The sequence below is a fragment of the Ranitomeya variabilis genome, chromosome 2, assembly GCF_051348905.1.
Source record: "Ranitomeya variabilis isolate aRanVar5 chromosome 2, aRanVar5.hap1, whole genome shotgun sequence".
Lineage (NCBI taxonomy): Eukaryota > Metazoa > Chordata > Amphibia > Anura > Dendrobatidae > Ranitomeya > Ranitomeya variabilis.
Genome location: NC_135233.1, coordinates 38,102,356 through 38,119,074, shown reverse-complemented (window position 1 = coordinate 38,119,074; position 16,719 = coordinate 38,102,356).

Genomic DNA, 16,719 nt, shown 5'->3' with positions numbered 1-16,719 from the left:
CATCAGGGGCTTATGTACAGCATTACAGAATGCTGTAGATAAGCCCCTGATGTCGGTGGCCTTAGCTTATAGGCGAATTTTGAGGTGACAGATTCCCTTTAACTCTAAAAGGGCATATGATAATGTGACTGTTCTCAATGGTGTTGCCCATAAGCCAGGAGCTGACACCTGATATCTGGATTTTGGTGAAAATGGGAAGTTATATTGGGTCATCAAGCTGAAAAGGGAGGTATTCAAGCAGTTACTGGTGCCAGGGCCATATGCAGGATGCTAGATATGGCCCATAGACATGTGTTGGGTGGTCATTTGGGGTTGGAAAAATCCAGAGGCCGTATTGGCCCGGTTGTCACTGAGGAATCCTGAATTATTGTAGGTCCTGTCCCACCTGCCAACTGACCTCCACATTGGCTCACTTCCGTAGCCCCTTAATGCCGTTGCCCAACATCGAGGTCCCATTTGATCGCATAGCCATTGATCTAGTGGGACCCCTGGTCAAGTCTACCAGATGGCATCAGTGTATCCTGGTGGTACTGGACTATGCTACACAGTATCCAGAGGCTGTACCACTATGAACGTCCTCCACCAAGTATATAGCCTGGGAATTGGTCCATATCTTTTCCAGAACAGGGTTGCCTAAGGAGATCCTAACCAAGGGACTCCATTTATGAAAATGGTGATGACGGAGTTGTGCAAAACTCTGCAACTCCCACAACTCAAGACCTCAGTCTACCATCCAAAGAGGGACTGTTTAGTGGAAAGGTTTAATAAAACCTTAAAGGTCATGTTGAAGAAGGTCGTAGAGAAGGACAGCCAAGACTGAGACTGTCTACGTACCTTCTATTCTCCATCAGAAAGTTAGCACAGGCCTATACTGGATTCTCCCCTTTTGAACTATTGTATTGCCGACACCCCCGTGGACTCCTGGATGTAGTTAAGTAGACCTTAGAGGTGGAGTCTACGCCCTACAGGAGTCTAACTGAACATGTGGTCCAGACGAAAGAGAGAATTGCCAGAGGTGATGCCCATTGTGAAAGAACACCTCCTCAAATCACAAGAGGCACAGTCGAGGGTGCACCATAGATCAGCGAGGGTGAGATATTTCAGCCCTAGGAATCGGATACTGGTGCTGGTACCTAAGGTGGAGAGTAAATTCCTGGCCAAGTGGCAGGGTCCCTATGAAGTAGTTGAAAAGGTTGGTGATGTCAACTATAAAGTCCACCCACCAGGGAGAAGGAAGCCCTACCAGGTGTACCACGTCAACCTGATTAAGCCATGGCAAGATAGGAAGCCCTTGGAATCTCTCTGTTTGGTGGCTAAGTCTGAAGCCGATGTGAAAGAGATTACCATGGCAGAGTTGCTGTCACATGCCCAAAATCAGCAGTGCCGAGAGTTGCTACATCAGAAAAGAGACCTGTTCTCAGAACTACCGGGTTCTACTCAGGTCATAGAGCATGAGATTCTCACGGAGCCTCATGTTCAGGTAAACTTGAAGCTGTATCGGATTCCTTAAGACAGCTGAGAGGTGATCTCGAAAGAAGTGAAGCGGGAGCTGAGCCTGGGAGTAATTGAAGAGTCCATGAGTGGCTGGTCCAGTCCTATAGTATTAGTGCCAAAACCAGACAGAGTATGGTGGTTTTGCAATGACTATATGAAGCTGAATGAGATCTCCAAGTTCGATACGTACCCAATGATCCATGTCGATGAACTGATTGAAAGGCTAGGTCCAGCCCAGCACATTACCACCTTTGAACTCACAAAAGGGTATTAGCAAATTCCCATGTCCCAAGATGCCAAGGTGAAGACTGCCTTCTCAACACTAGACGGATGCTTCCAGGACACAAGGACCCCGTTTGGGTTGCAAGGAGCTCCAGCCACCTTCCAGAAAGCCGTGGACTGGATCCTGACTCCCCACAAGGCGTAAACAGTGGCCTACCTGGATGACATCATGATCTTCACCCAGGATTGGGGAAGCCATCTGAGAAAAGTCCAAGCGATACTTGATGCTCTACAGAAGGCTGGATTTCCATAAACCCAAAGAAGATTGCCATGGGAATGGAAGAAGCTAAAAACTTGGGCTATAAATAAAGTTGATGTGATCAAGAGCTAGCCACAACTCCTCTCAATGAAGCGGGTCAAAGCATTCCTGGGCATCGTGGGCTATTACCGCCAGTTTATCCCTAACTTCGCCATGATAGCCGCCCCTCTGACGGACATCCTTAGAGTGATGAAGTCGGCTATGGCTAAGTAGTCTCCAAAAGCTGAGACGGTCTTCCAGGAACTGAAGCTAGCCCTGTATAAATAACCAATGTTGGTGGCACCAAACTTCTCTAAAGAGTTTGTGGTCCAGACAGATGAATTAGATGTTGGCCTGTCTTATCAAAAGAGGTGAACAGGGAAGAGCACCCCATAATGTATCTAAGTCGGAAGCTGTCAACCTGCGAGAAGAATTAATCCATAGTGGAGAAGGGATGTTTGGCCCTCAAGTGGGCATTGTATATGCTAAGGTACTACCTCTTAGGCAGGAAATTCAGGCCATTGTCAGAACATGCCCCACTGAGGTGGATGAGGGAGAAGGGGAACACTGCCCAAGTGACCAGGTGGTTCCTAGCACTTCAGGATTTTAACTTCCATGTAGAGCATAGATCCAGGAAACTGCATTGCAATGCTGACCCGCTGTCAAGGGTCGGCTGTTTGATGGAAGGTGACAAGCCCCTCTGCTTTGGGCAGAGAGGAGGGGTATTTAAGTTGTCCGCCAGACAGATCCTTGAGGGGAGATAATATGCATCATCGAGGTTGGTAGCTTTGCTGATGTAAGCCCAGGAAAGTAAGCTCCAGCACGGGTATTCAGTGGTGACAGAGTTAATAGGGCATATCATATTCAGTGACCAGTGTCAGGCAGCTGCTAAAAAGGCAAATAAAATAATGGGATGTATTAAAAGAGGCATAGATGCTCATGAGGAGAACATAATTTTACCTCTATACAAGTCACTAGTGCGACCACACTTAGAATACTGTGCACAGTTCTGGTCTCCGGTGTATAAGAAAGACATAGCTGAACTGGAGCGGGTGCAGAGAAGAGCGACCAAGGTTATTAGAGGACTGGGGGGTCTGCAATACCAAGATAGGTTATTACACTTGGGGCTATTTAGTTTGGAAAAACGAAGACTAAGGGGTGATCTTATGTTAATGTATAAATATATGAGGGGACAGTACAAAGACCTTTTTGATGATCTTTTTAATCATAGACCGGTGACAGGGACAAGGGGGCATCCTCTACGTCTGGAGGAAAGAAGGTTTAAGCATAATACCAGACGCGGATTCTTTACTGTAAGAGCAGTGAGACTATGGAACTCTCTGCCGTATGATGTTGTAATGAGTGAGTCATTAATTAAATTTAAGAGGGGACTGGATACCTTTCTGGAAAAGTATAATGTTACAGGGTATATACACTAGATTCCTTGATAGGGTGTTGTTCCAGGGAACTAGTCTGATTGCCGTATGTGGGGTCGGGAAGGAATTTTTTCCCCAATGTGGAGCTTACTCTTACCACATGGGTTTTTTTTGCCTTCCTATGGATCAACATGTTAGGGCATGTTAGGTTAGGCTATGGGTTGAACTAGATGGACTTAAAGTCTTCCTTCAACCTTAATAATAACTATGTAACTATCAGGGCCGGGTTTATGAATAGTCAAAAAGATTGGTAGGACTGGGTGCTCACATATACTCACCCTAGGGCCAGGTACAGCAGATAAAAAGGAGACAAAGTGTCTCATTCAGTGGCTTTGTGGGAGATCTCCTAAGTTGCTCATCTTTGCTAAGGACTGAAGAGCTGGACACTAACCCAAGCGGGTGAACCCGCACCACTGTGTGGACTATTTACTTTGTGTTTTCACTTTGTGCCAGAAAAGGCTGTTTTTTGTTTTCTTATCCTGAGCGGTTTATGGAAGTCTTAATAAACTAGTCCGGATGTCTTACTGAAACCGTTTCCCGCACCTACCTCAAACCGCAACCGAGTAGAAACCCTACTCCTCTTTACCTTTAAGAAATTCATTGTATTTGAAACACTGAATCATTACATGACCCCATGGGCGACACACCGCATGTGCAGCTGCACAGGGGCCCAGGAGGACAGGGGGCCCGATCAGCAGCTCAAATATCTTACTCTCTCATAGAGCCAGCGGCTGCATCTACACTAAGAGGAGAGGAAGGGGCCGTACCTGAGCCTTTTGCTGTCAGTGAGGGGCCCCTTCCTCTCCTCTGAGTTGATGCTGCCTCTGGCTCTTTGATATGATGAAGGAGCCCGGGATCCCTGGACATGCCCCCAGCCTCTCTTCCTGGTGCAGGCAGGAACAGGCCTGGTAAGTAAGGCGTACTTTATTTGCCCTGTTGAGGGCAGAGCAAAGTCCTGCAGTGCGCAGGTGCTGTGCCTCTCTGACCTTTCCTGGCATCTGCGCACTGCAGTACTATGCGCAGATAAGTACGACTGCGCAGGAGCGCAATGCCGGGGAGCCATGATCATAGATCATAAGAAGATGGGAGGCGCCGGACCCGGAGCTGTGACACTCATCAGACCGGACCGCCCCCGGGTGAGTATAATAAAACTTATTTTTCTTCTCTTGCAGGTCGGATCGGAGGCTTATATACAGCATTATAGAATGCTGTAGATGAGCTCTGAAAGGTGGTGGCTGTATCTTATATCTGCCAAACCTGGTGACAGGTTCCCTTTAATGGGGCATTCTGGGAGCCAGACAAATCGCCAATGCAGCTGCATCGGGCCCAGAAGTGGAGTGCGGCCACTGACACCAGCGAATATTTCAGCTCGATCTGCATCCTTGGACGCACATTCAGCTGAAATATATTGCAGCGCCGGTGATCCGCCAGTTCCGCTGCAGTAGACGCCGCTGACCAATTTGCATCCAGCATCTGACCTCGGTGTGTCCATGACTGGGGGGCATATGGCAGAGACGACAAGTCAGCTGGCAGCTTTTGCACCAGTTGCAGAAGAGGACGCCGTGTGCCGTGGGAGTGGAGAAAGGTGAGTAGAATTGTTTTTTTTTTTATGTGTTGCAGAAGAATAAGACAAATTATCAGAGAAAGGGGCATGTACCACTATGCCTGACATGGTGTCTCCTCCTCCCTCCATGCAGGGACACCAGCTTACTCACCGGCCCATGGCACTGTCTCCAGTATGCTCCTGCCTTCTACCTCTACTATGCACGATGCACTGTGTCCCGATGGCGTGCCTAGGGTGCATGTGTGCGCACTCCCCTGTGCTCAGCTGGGAGGCATTTAGTTAAATGTGTGTTCACTTGCAACGTGTCTCCCAGCCAAAAGCATGGAGACATCTTGTATAAAAAAACACCCTCCCCAGTAGGGAGGTGCCTGAGCAATCCCTATAGTTACAGTATGTTAGGTGGTTGGTGTGTATGCAACTGTATGTTGCCAGGTCCCCCATCCCTAGTCTGATATAGTATCCCATATCCCATACCCTGTGTACTGTTATTAGTGCTCGCTTCCTGTGACTGCTTCGGCGGTGTCCGTATCCTGAAATCGCATCTGCGGTACCGGTACCCTCCCGTCCCTTATTACGTAACATCCTCTCTATGTATGGTGCCGTCCTTTATTATATAGCGTCTAGTGATGAGCGAATATACTCGTTACTCGAGATTTCCCGAGCATGCTCGGGGGTCCTCCGAGTATTTTTTAGTGCTCGGAGATTTAGTTTTTCTTGCCGCAGCTGAATGATTTACATCTGTTAGCCAGCATAAGTACATGTGGGGGTTGCCTGGTTGCTAGGTAATCCCCGTATGTAATCAAGCTGGCTAACAGATGTAAATCATTCAGCTGCGGCGAAGAAAACTAAATCTCCGAGCACTAAAAAATACTCGGAGGACCCCCGAGCGTGCTCGAGAAATCTCGAGTAACGAGTATATTCGCTCATCACTAATAGCGTCCTGTTATGTGGAGCGCCGTCCATTATTACACAGTATCATCTCTTGTCATCTACAGCACCGTCCCTTACATTGAGTATTCTCATTATTTTTGTTATTCACAGCGTTTTCTCTTTATTGCACGGTGTCCTCTCCTGTAAAATGACTGCTGAGGGAGCAGCACCTGACCAGAAGACCAGTCCGTCAGCCGCATCCATCACAAAAGAAGCTTTCCCATGCTCCATCAGCCATCATTTCAGGGACGGTGCTGTACATAACAAGAGGGAACTATATGATAAGGGACGGTGCTATACATAAAGAGAGAGTACTGTGTATTAAGGGGCGGCAATATATATGAGAGGAGACTGTAAAAAAAAAATATGTATATCTGTAGCTTGGTTGCGATGAAAGGAGGGGGGCCCAGATACATTTCTTGCACAGGGGACCTAAGCTGTCTGTGTCCGCCCCTGCATGACCCTATCGGCTGCAGTATAAACAGAAAAGAGCAAGAGCTTCATGCACCTCTCCCTCCTCGGTCTCTCTGCAGGCCCCAATTTGCATGGGTTCACTTGCCTCAATAGGATGAGAGGGAGTAATCACAGAAATAGTCTCAAATGTTATTTAGTGATGAGAGAGAGACTTCAGTGCTGCGCGACTCAGGGCCCACGGAATGGTGGGTTATTCCAGGAGATCTCCACTGCCCGGTGTCTGAACTGAGAGCAGCGTTCCTCCACTTTACGATTTCCCTGAACCAACCTACGGATCATTGATTCAGCCACCGCTAGTTTATCTGGGTTGTCATAAAGGAGCCCCAGATCAACGACAAAACAATACCCACGCGCTGACTCTCTACCCCAGGTTAGGTAGATACTTGTCGAAATAGTCCGGTAATTTTACCTAAGGCTCGGATAACTGATTAGGGTGGAGTAGAACCTGCGGAGGTGTGAAAAATGCACTGTTTTTGCTGCTTCTCAGCATACAACAAACAGCACATTCACCCACATAATATACAAACCAGGGAGACAAATATCTGAATCTGGTAGGTTTCTATTCAGTCCAAGAAAAGCCCTTCTCTGACCCTGATCTGTCCCTGCCTGCTCTCAGAAGTTGGCCCCCTAAGATAACGGAATGGCGCCCCCACTCGACGGCGGCTTACCCTGAATGTCCTTAGCAGCTCATAGGATCGCTAGAGTAGCAGTTCCCTAAGGAGTAAAGGAATAAAACACAAAACAGCTGCAACCAACAAAACTACAGCACAGTAAATGAATCCAACAAAGTCTATCACCATCAGGAAACACCAGTAGGTGAACTTATTCAAAGCTGCACCTCGAAAGGTGATAGGACAGACAAATAGAGTAAATGAAAAACATCTGTTATTCAAAACCGACAGAAACAAAGATAACAAAACTGAAAAACCCAAAGAAAAGGTGTATCTGCTGTGGCTCAGTGAAAAGAAATGCACAGAATTAAGGTTTCGAATCCAGAAGCATGAAAAAAAAAACAATATTTGCTATATTAGATACTGGTAAAAACAATGCTGTGTAAAGATTTTTAATTAGATATCATGGTGCAACTTCATCTCCAAGATACATAACGTGTATGCCCGCCTAATGAGCTACAGTAAGTGCTGGTGGACACACATGCTCAGTCTCTCTCACCACAGCCACGTCTCTGCTTAGTGATCCTCTGATCACTGCAGAACAGTCAGTATAAGAAGCTTTCTGTGTGCGTGTCAGGGAAGGAGCAGAGGTCTTGGAGTAGCATGCAGTATAGCCGAGAAGACTCCTTCTATAAAGGAACTAAGAATAGGCTATGTGTCAGCTGCCAGAGGGGGAAGGAGACTATTTCTGTCCACAGCCCTATCTACATAGAATAGCACCAAAAGGGACCCAGGAAAGCATAACCGATGGAAAAGGTCATTTTGTGTTAAAAACACTACAAATTATTTTAAAACTAGAGTTGAGCAAAACAATCCAGCGGCCACAACATCGGTACTCTATGGCAGTCAGTCCAGAGCACTCCAAACTTCCCACTACCTGCCAGCATACTGAGCGCTTCTGATTATGCCTTCATGATGTCATGGTGGCTTATTAAACAGAAGAGATACTCAAGATTCCATCAGGTAGAAGGAAGTAATCAGGGATCTAGTCCAATTGCCAAGGAGTACCGACGTGGCCACTTCATACCTCTGTTGTCTGGATCGGTGGAGGTCCTAGCTTTGGTGACCCCAATAATCAGAAAGTTATCAGAAAGTACCGTAATTATTTTTCTTGCGAATAGGTAACACAACATCTCAGGGTCCATAATAAACACGCTAATGAAATGTGCTGTAAAATAAATTAGAAAAAGGAATTATTCATGAGATTTAGATTTTATTTTTCCCAAGAGCATACGAAAACATTGCAGCGTGATGTCCTGTGTAAAGTCAGTGAATGCGAGTGATCTATTCCCGCTGTATTTCCAGCAATCCTCCACTAGAGGGCATCATGCTACGTAAAATAAATAAATAAATACAAAAAATAATAATAATAATAATAATAAATCTGAATGAAGTGTTTATTTTGGTTTTACTCATCAGTAGAAAATCTCTTCTTAAATACATTGTTTTCACAGTATCTTATGGCTTACAAGGATCCAATCAGAATTTGATATTTGTTTGAAATATTTTCATATTAACTTTTAACATTTTCTACCTCAATTATGATTGTCCGCCGGCGCCTTTTATACTATTGGACGCTCCATGATGTAATAAAGAATTTTTTAAAAAACATTTTTAAAGCAAATTTGGAATTGTCAGAGCAAATAATTTAAAATTGATATATTAAATATATATAAAAATTAAATTAAAATTTATATATTAAACATATATTAAATATAAATTATTTAACCCTTAAGGTGAACACTGTAACTAAAAAAGAACAGATACAAGCTCAGATTAATTTATTTTGGACACTGCACCTCAGACCCCCCCCCCCCCCCCCAGAAAAAATAAGAAGACGAAGTCAGTCATTGTTAGTTCATGCTGTGGCCACCAGATGGCGATAGGTGATAAGAGAACAGTCAGGGCTTATTTAACTCTTCCAAGGCGACGGTGTTCTGCTTCCATTTAGGAATGATAGGAACGAGTTGTAATTTTCAATAACACCCATTCATTTTACCCATGTATTGAAAAATGCGAGTAAAAAAATCCAGATGTGGTGAAAAGGTGAAAAAAAAACAAAAAAAAAAACACAATTCCACCATTGCTTTTGTGAAATTTTGTTTTTTTACGGCATTCATTGTGCGGTAAAGATGACCTGGCAATATAATTCTCCAGGTCAGTGCAATTATGGTGATACAAAATGGCTAAGGTTTAGTTTTTATATTTTAGCTATTAAAAACAAAAATCCGAACTTGTAAAAAATAAAAATACAATTCTGCTGTTTCAATTCTTTTTTGGCGTATAACTAAATTAAATAAGTTTATGTTTTGATAGATCGGAATCTTATGAGCATAACATACCAAATATATATTTTTTTTATTTTTGAAGGGGAAATAAGGAGATATATATATATATATATATATATATATATATATATATATATATATATATATATATATATATATATATATATATATATATATATATATATACAGTTGTGGCCAAAACTATTGACACCCCTGCAATTCTGTCAGATAATACTCAGTTTCTTCCTGAAAATGATTGCAAACACAAATTCTTTGGTATTATTATCTTTATTTAATTTGTCTTAAATGAAAAAACACAAAAAGAATTGTCCTAAAGCCAAATTGGATATAATTCCACACCGAACATAAAAAAGGGGGTGGACAAAAGTATTGGCAATGTTCGAAAAATCATGTGATGCTTCTCTAATTAGTGAAATTAACAGCCCCTGTAACTTACCTGTGGCACCTAACAGGTGTTGGCAATAACTAAATCACACTTGCAGCCAGTTGACATGGATTAAAGTTGACTCAACCTCTGTCCTGTGTCCTTGTGTGTACCACATTGAGCATGGAGAAAAGAAAGAAGACCAAAGAACTGTCTGAGGACTTGAGAAACCAAATTGTGAGGAAGCATGAGCAATCTCAAGGCTACAAGTCCATCTACCGTGCGCAGTGTCATCAAGAAGTTTAAAGCCCATGGCACTGTGGCTAACCTCCCTAGATGTGGACGGAAAAGAAAAATTGACAGGAGATTTCAACGCAAGATTGTGCAGATGTTGGATAAAGAACCTCAACTAAAGGCCCCTTCACACTGTGCAATCAAAGTCTGAACGAGCGTTTGATTTGTGACGTTTATCCGTCCTCGTTCCGAGGTTGCAAAGTGTGACATGGCGTTACGATTTGCGACGCAGCCCAGCATCGTACGATGTGAAAGAAAGAGCAGAACTTTCTTTCGTCGTAAATGTCTCGCTGTGGCGGTCGAAATCGTAGTATGTGATGGCGGTCATACGAGCTCGTAATGCGACTACGTGGGTTGGGCTTCCGCATACCTGTCTCCTGATTGGGCGTGACGTTTTAGCACGCCCATGCTGGTAATACGTCACGCTCGGAGTCGTAGGACTATGGCGGTGTGAAGGGTAGCGTACGATTGCGACGCGTGACGTTCACATCGCAACTACGTCAGAAAAAGCGTTAACATCGTAGAGTGTGACCGCTGGCTACGAGCTCGTACTGCGATGTCGAATATGACGCAAATGCGTCGTAATCGTAGCAGAATCGACCAGTGTGAAGGGGCCCTAACATCCAAACAAGTTCAAGCTGCGCTGCAGTCCGAGCGTACAACAATGTCAACCCGTACTATCCGTCGGCGTCTGAATGAAAAGGGACTGTATGGTAGGAGACCCAGGAAGACCCCACTTCTTACCCCGAGACATAAAAAAGCCAGGCTGGAGTTTGCCAAAACTTACCTGAAAAAGCCTAAAATGTTTTGGAAGAATGTTCTCTGGTCAGATGAGACAAAAGTAGAGCTTTTTGGGCAAAGGCATCAACATAGAGTTTACAGGAGAAAAAAAAGAGGCATTCAAAGAAAAGAACACGGTCCCTACAGTCAAACATGGCGGAGGTTCCCTGATGTTTTGGGGTTGCTTTGCTGCCTCTGGCACTGGACTGCTTGACCGTGTGTATGGCATTATGAAGTCTGAAGACTACCCCAACACATTTTGCAGCGTAATGTAGGGCCCAGTGTGAGAAAGCTGGGTCTCCCTCAGAGGTCATGGGCCTTCCAGCAGGACAATGACCCAAAACACACTTCAAAAAGCACTAGAAAATGGTTTGAGAGAAAGCACTGGAGACTTCTAAGGTGGCCAGCAATGAGTCCAGACCTGAATCCCATAGAACACCTGTGGAGAGGTCTAAAAATGGCAGTTTGGAGAAGGCACCCTTCAAATATCAGGGACCTGGAGCAGTTTGCCAAAGAAGAATGGTCTAAAATTCCAGCAGAGCATTGTAAGAAACTCATTGATGGTTACCGGAAGCGGTTGGTCGCAGTTATTTTGGCTAAAGGTTGTGCAACCAAGTATTAGGGCTCATTTCCACATGCGAGGCACACGTCCGTGTCTCGCATGTGGAAACCAAGCTCTGACACCGGCACTCCAGAGCGGAGCGTGCGGCCGCATAGGAACACATGGAGCTGCACAGCTCCGCTCCAAAGTGCCGGCGCCAGAACTTGGTTTCCACATGCGAGACACGGACGTGTGCCTCGCATGTGGAAATGAGCCCTTAGGCTGAGGGTCCCAATACTTTTGTCTGGCCCATTTTTGGATTTTTGTGTGAAATTATCAATGTTTTGCTTTTTGCTTCATTCTATTTTGTGTTTTTTCATTTTAGACAAATTAAATGAAGATAATAATACCAAAGAATTTGTGATTGCAATCATTTTCAGGAAGAAACTGAGTATTTTCTGACAGAATTGCAGTGGTGTCAATATATATATATATATATATATATATATATATATATATATATATATATATATATATATATATATACTTAAATTGCCCCCACTTAAAAATAAAAAAGCGTATAATAAAAAAAAAAAAATATGCCATATATACGGTATTTGTCCTTTTGAAAAATAAAAAATTTAAATATAAATATATATAGATTTTTTTTATTAAACATTAAACATTCAGTACTGCAGTATTTATATATATGTATCAGTGATTGACAGTGGCATTTAAATGGTTAATTAGCAGCGATCAGAGCTCGCTCCAGTTGCAGATATGTAGCCGGAGTCTGGAGTATGAGTGGGCTTAGAACGTGAACACACGCTATACACCCGGCACGTGACCTGGGACAAAAATGTACATTATAGGTCATTATGGGGTTAAACACTTTTTTTTTCCATCTCCTTTGGACATCCCATACATATGTGATTATTTGAGATCCCTGGAGCATAACAAGACGTCAATATTATGAAGAAGGTGGACTCAGAGATAGGAAGAGAAAACGTCCGGCACATGATCACAAGGACGCATCACGTGATGACCGCCGGGAGTGTGAATCCGAGCGCAATCCTACCAGTGTGTACGGTACACTCTGCAAAGACTCAGCATGGCCCACATAACCCCCTTTAAGGTTAAAGATTGTTTTGCCAGTCTCCTGGATTATTCCAGAGGAGAGCTTCTGGTGACCACTGTGGCCAATCAGCGGCCATTGATTGCCTGCTCCGGTCACTAACCATTCAAGCCCGAAGAGCTCTGATCGCAGCGGTTTAGCTCCCTAGATGGCGTGGAGAGCAACAACCTTGACATCAATCTGGTTAGAAACGGAGGTTCCTTTTGTCACCCAAGAATTTGGGAACCCATTGGGTTGTTTAATGGCAGCCGTAACCCATGGGCAGGTGGACCTTCATTTTAGAGCCGCCCATATTCTTCTATGTCCGTCCATGGTTGCTCTTCTTTGTGAAGGAATTATATCGACCTCTTTACAATGAAGGATCTGTCTGATGTGCGTCTTAAAGGTGGTGACAGGTGCGCTTTAGGGCTTTCATCAAAATATCAGCAAAGGCAGTCAAAAATAAACAAATCATCTAATTAAAAATAAGCTGCTGTTTGGGGAAGATTGATAACTTTCTTCTAGTGCCAGCCCGGCAGGATTTCTGGATGGCGTCTCGGAGTTGTGTTCATCTCCGCTGAGAAGTAACAGTTGTTGCACCGGTAGTCACGGACAATTAAATCTTCTCCTCTTGTAGAAATAATTCTCACCAGCTGAAGACAACAGCCACAATCTGGTGTGGAGCTGTCTCTATTAAAGTCCCACACATGCTACTTACTGTGACACCGCTCTTAACCCCCGCTATGTCGAGGCAGCTGGCACGTCCATTGGCACAATGGAAGCCGCTCTACCATTCTTACATGCCTGGCAGAGGATGCTTCTTTCCTTGATTTAGCTTCTTACCAAGGAAAAACAAACTTCGAAATTACCAAGAACCATCAATAACATGAAGGTTAAGCAATGTAAATAATTTATTGGTCAATGAGCGATAAAATTGGAATGAGGCACCAATGCATAGGGGAGAGTGTGATGGGTGAGGAGGTCAGGAATTGTAAGTGACAAGTCCTGTACATCTATGTCGTATACACATCTCACAATTAGGGCTCGTGCAGACGACCATATTTTTGGTCCGAGTGCGATCCGACAAAACATTGGACAAATGTAAGTCTATGGGACAAGCACTGTGGTCAAACTGTGATTAGCATAATCAGCCCCGATGAGTGAAAATAAGGTGGTGTGACCCTAGCCTTATGGAGTAGACTCACTATACGACTACATACTATTATGAGTCTCATCAACATTTGACGTGAGCTAGCTAAAGATCAACCTGTCACGCAACGTGAAGGAAAGGCTAAGTGCAACATGAAGGGATAAGGGAAAGGGAACCAAACACTAGGGAAGGGGGGAGTGGAGACCCCTAGACAGATCTAACATCACCCTGTCTGCCCTATTGTCCCTATATAGGTTCCGCACCTATCGCCGAGCAGGATACCTAATCACTGCCTGACCCTGGCGATAAGGCAGGACAGGATAGTCAATCCCCACTACCACTAAAGACAGATGGGATACACAAACAAGGGGGAACACTTAGCATGAGTATAGTCAGAGAGAAACACGGACGTCCTCCAAACACCAGAGAGGAAGATAGCCGACTGCTATAGCTCCAAGACGCAACAGGGAACTGGAAATAGAAATATCAACCGCGCCTTCCAACAGCAAGCTGGGAGTTATATACACCTCGGTCCAGGTGTGTCAACTAGAGCCGGGGAAGTTGCCACTGGGCCCTAAAGTCAGAAGGCCCAGGAAAAAGTCTGCAAACTGCTCAGACCTTCTGCAGTCAGATGCAGAGCGACAGTCTGCAGCCTCTGACACACCCATGACACAACCACCGGTTTTGCAACCCCTTCCATTTCTTTAGTGGTCCAATTTGCAGAAACATCCCCCAATGTTGGTATGTTTTAAGAAAAGTAATGGTTACCTGGGGGAACGATCCAGACTTTTCATAAGTCAGGGATAAAAAAATAAACACCTACAGAAAGCAGAGAAGTTATCAAGATATAGAGCAACATCCCTTCTTCCGTCTACAACCTGAGATGTATCTGTAAAGCCCTCGGCCCAGATGAGCAGTCATTATGCAGCACGGACAGGTCTTATGGTGCAGCAGAGAGATGTAGATGGAACAACAGAAGCAGTGATGGCTGAGCGACAATGGGAGGAGAAGACAGGAACCGCGGGTTCCGAAGAAGCAGAGTTGAGAAAATGGCAACAGTTGTGAAAGAGTTGTAATCTGTAAGCTATCAAAGTCGACTCAGTGATGAAAAACTGCTAGAGGAGAGTTGACTTGTACGACGATATAGGAACCCAGCTTTATAGCAGAGCTGAGTTTGTCGCAGAGTCGAATGCAGAGCTAACAGCAGAGTAGAAGGAGTAATACAGCAGAGCTAGGTTTGACACAGAGTCTAATGCAGAACTCATTATGACTTCAGTGTCTCCAAAGGGGGGGTCCTACCTCTCGTTCTCCCACTGTTGACTAGAGTGAAGTGGCTGAAGCACCTTTTATTCACCCCCGCCACCTACATTACAACCAACCTAAGCATTTTTTAGAAAATCTAACAGCCAATTCAATCAGCCCCTTCATGCATAGTTGTGCCAGGGACCCGATCAATCAGACATAAAGGACTTATCTATAAAATATCAATCAGCAGTATCTGTATACCCCACCACAGAATGATACAAACCGTGGGTTTACTACCAATTATGGGTTTACACAAAAGTATACTTACCTAATAAATAGCAATACCTCCTCAGGCAGAAAGTAGATGTGTATTGGACACACTGCAGACAAAATAAATGGGTTTAGTTTTCATTCCCTCTACACTAGAAAACTGGCTTCCGAAAGTTGCAAAATTTATAATTGCATTTTTGCATTTTTTTTTCCTTTCTCATCAAAAAGTTACAGCTAAAACACACCACAGCCGGAACGAAAGCGTCTCTTGGAACAAGATTACTCTTGTTGAATACTCTTCGAAATCAACACAATCAATTTCTATTAGTTTCAACAATAGTGACATATATATTTGAATAAGTTCTGAGTTGTTCATTCTTCTGTTTGCAGAGGAGCTTACAATCTCATTTTTCAACCCTAGATGTGAAGAGAAGCAGAAACATTTCAGAGGAAGACAGCGGATCCATCTGGAGCTCTCCGAGGAAGCATGTGCACAAGAGGTGACACGTGAACCCCATGCAGGTGGTTCCTTGGCCAGAATCAAACCAACGTGTCCCATGTACCATCCACATTACTAATACAGGTGGTTAATATACTGAGTTCACTTTTCTTAGTAGACCAACTCATCCAATGACTGTACCGGAGGCTGTACGTAAAGAGAAAATAAGGAATGACCTAAATCTGAGAGATACCAAGAAGTGATGAATTAAATATGTATCCACCATAAGGTATTGGAATAACAAGTAGTGCATATGACCCCTTTAATCACAATTCATATAGCCTCCAGATCAACACCATCTTAAGAAATGAGGACCAGACTCTCTAAGCAAAAACAGAGCCAAACCAGAGACCCCCTAAACAAATATACACCTCAGAAATAAATTCTGAACCCAAACCAGTTCCCTTAAATAATGAGCCAAGACAAAACTCCCTAAACAAATGCAGAAACCTGACAGGACTTCATAGACAAATACCGACTTCAGAGCAGATGCTGTAAAATAAATGCAAACCCAGATCTCTTACAACAAAATACAGACACACCTCAAAACGAATACAGATCCAGATCGAACACTCTAAACTAACACAGACACCAGAACCCGATACGGACACTCCCCTAAAAAATACACCATGTACCCTAAGCAAATACAGAACCCCCCAAAGAAGAGCCTTACACAAATACAGACCCCCAAAGACCTCTATACAAATACAGACCCCCCAAAGACCCCTATACAAATACAGACCCGCTAAACTATCTCAGATCCAAGACAAAATCCCTAACCATATACAGATCCAGACTAGACCCACTAAAATAATAATACAAATATATATAGGCCAAGTCCAGACCCCCTAAATAATTACAGATTCCAAAACCAGCCAATCACATAAATTCTGCCCCCCACCCTACAAAGATATAAACCCCCAAAATAACAACACACCCCTCAAGAGGACTGCAGAATGAGTAGAGGCGAGCATTTAGCACCCAGGAGACATGACAACTATTCCGGTAACGTTTTGTACAATTCGAGAGGCACTTAGAGAAGTTCGGCAGAATCTGAACCCAAT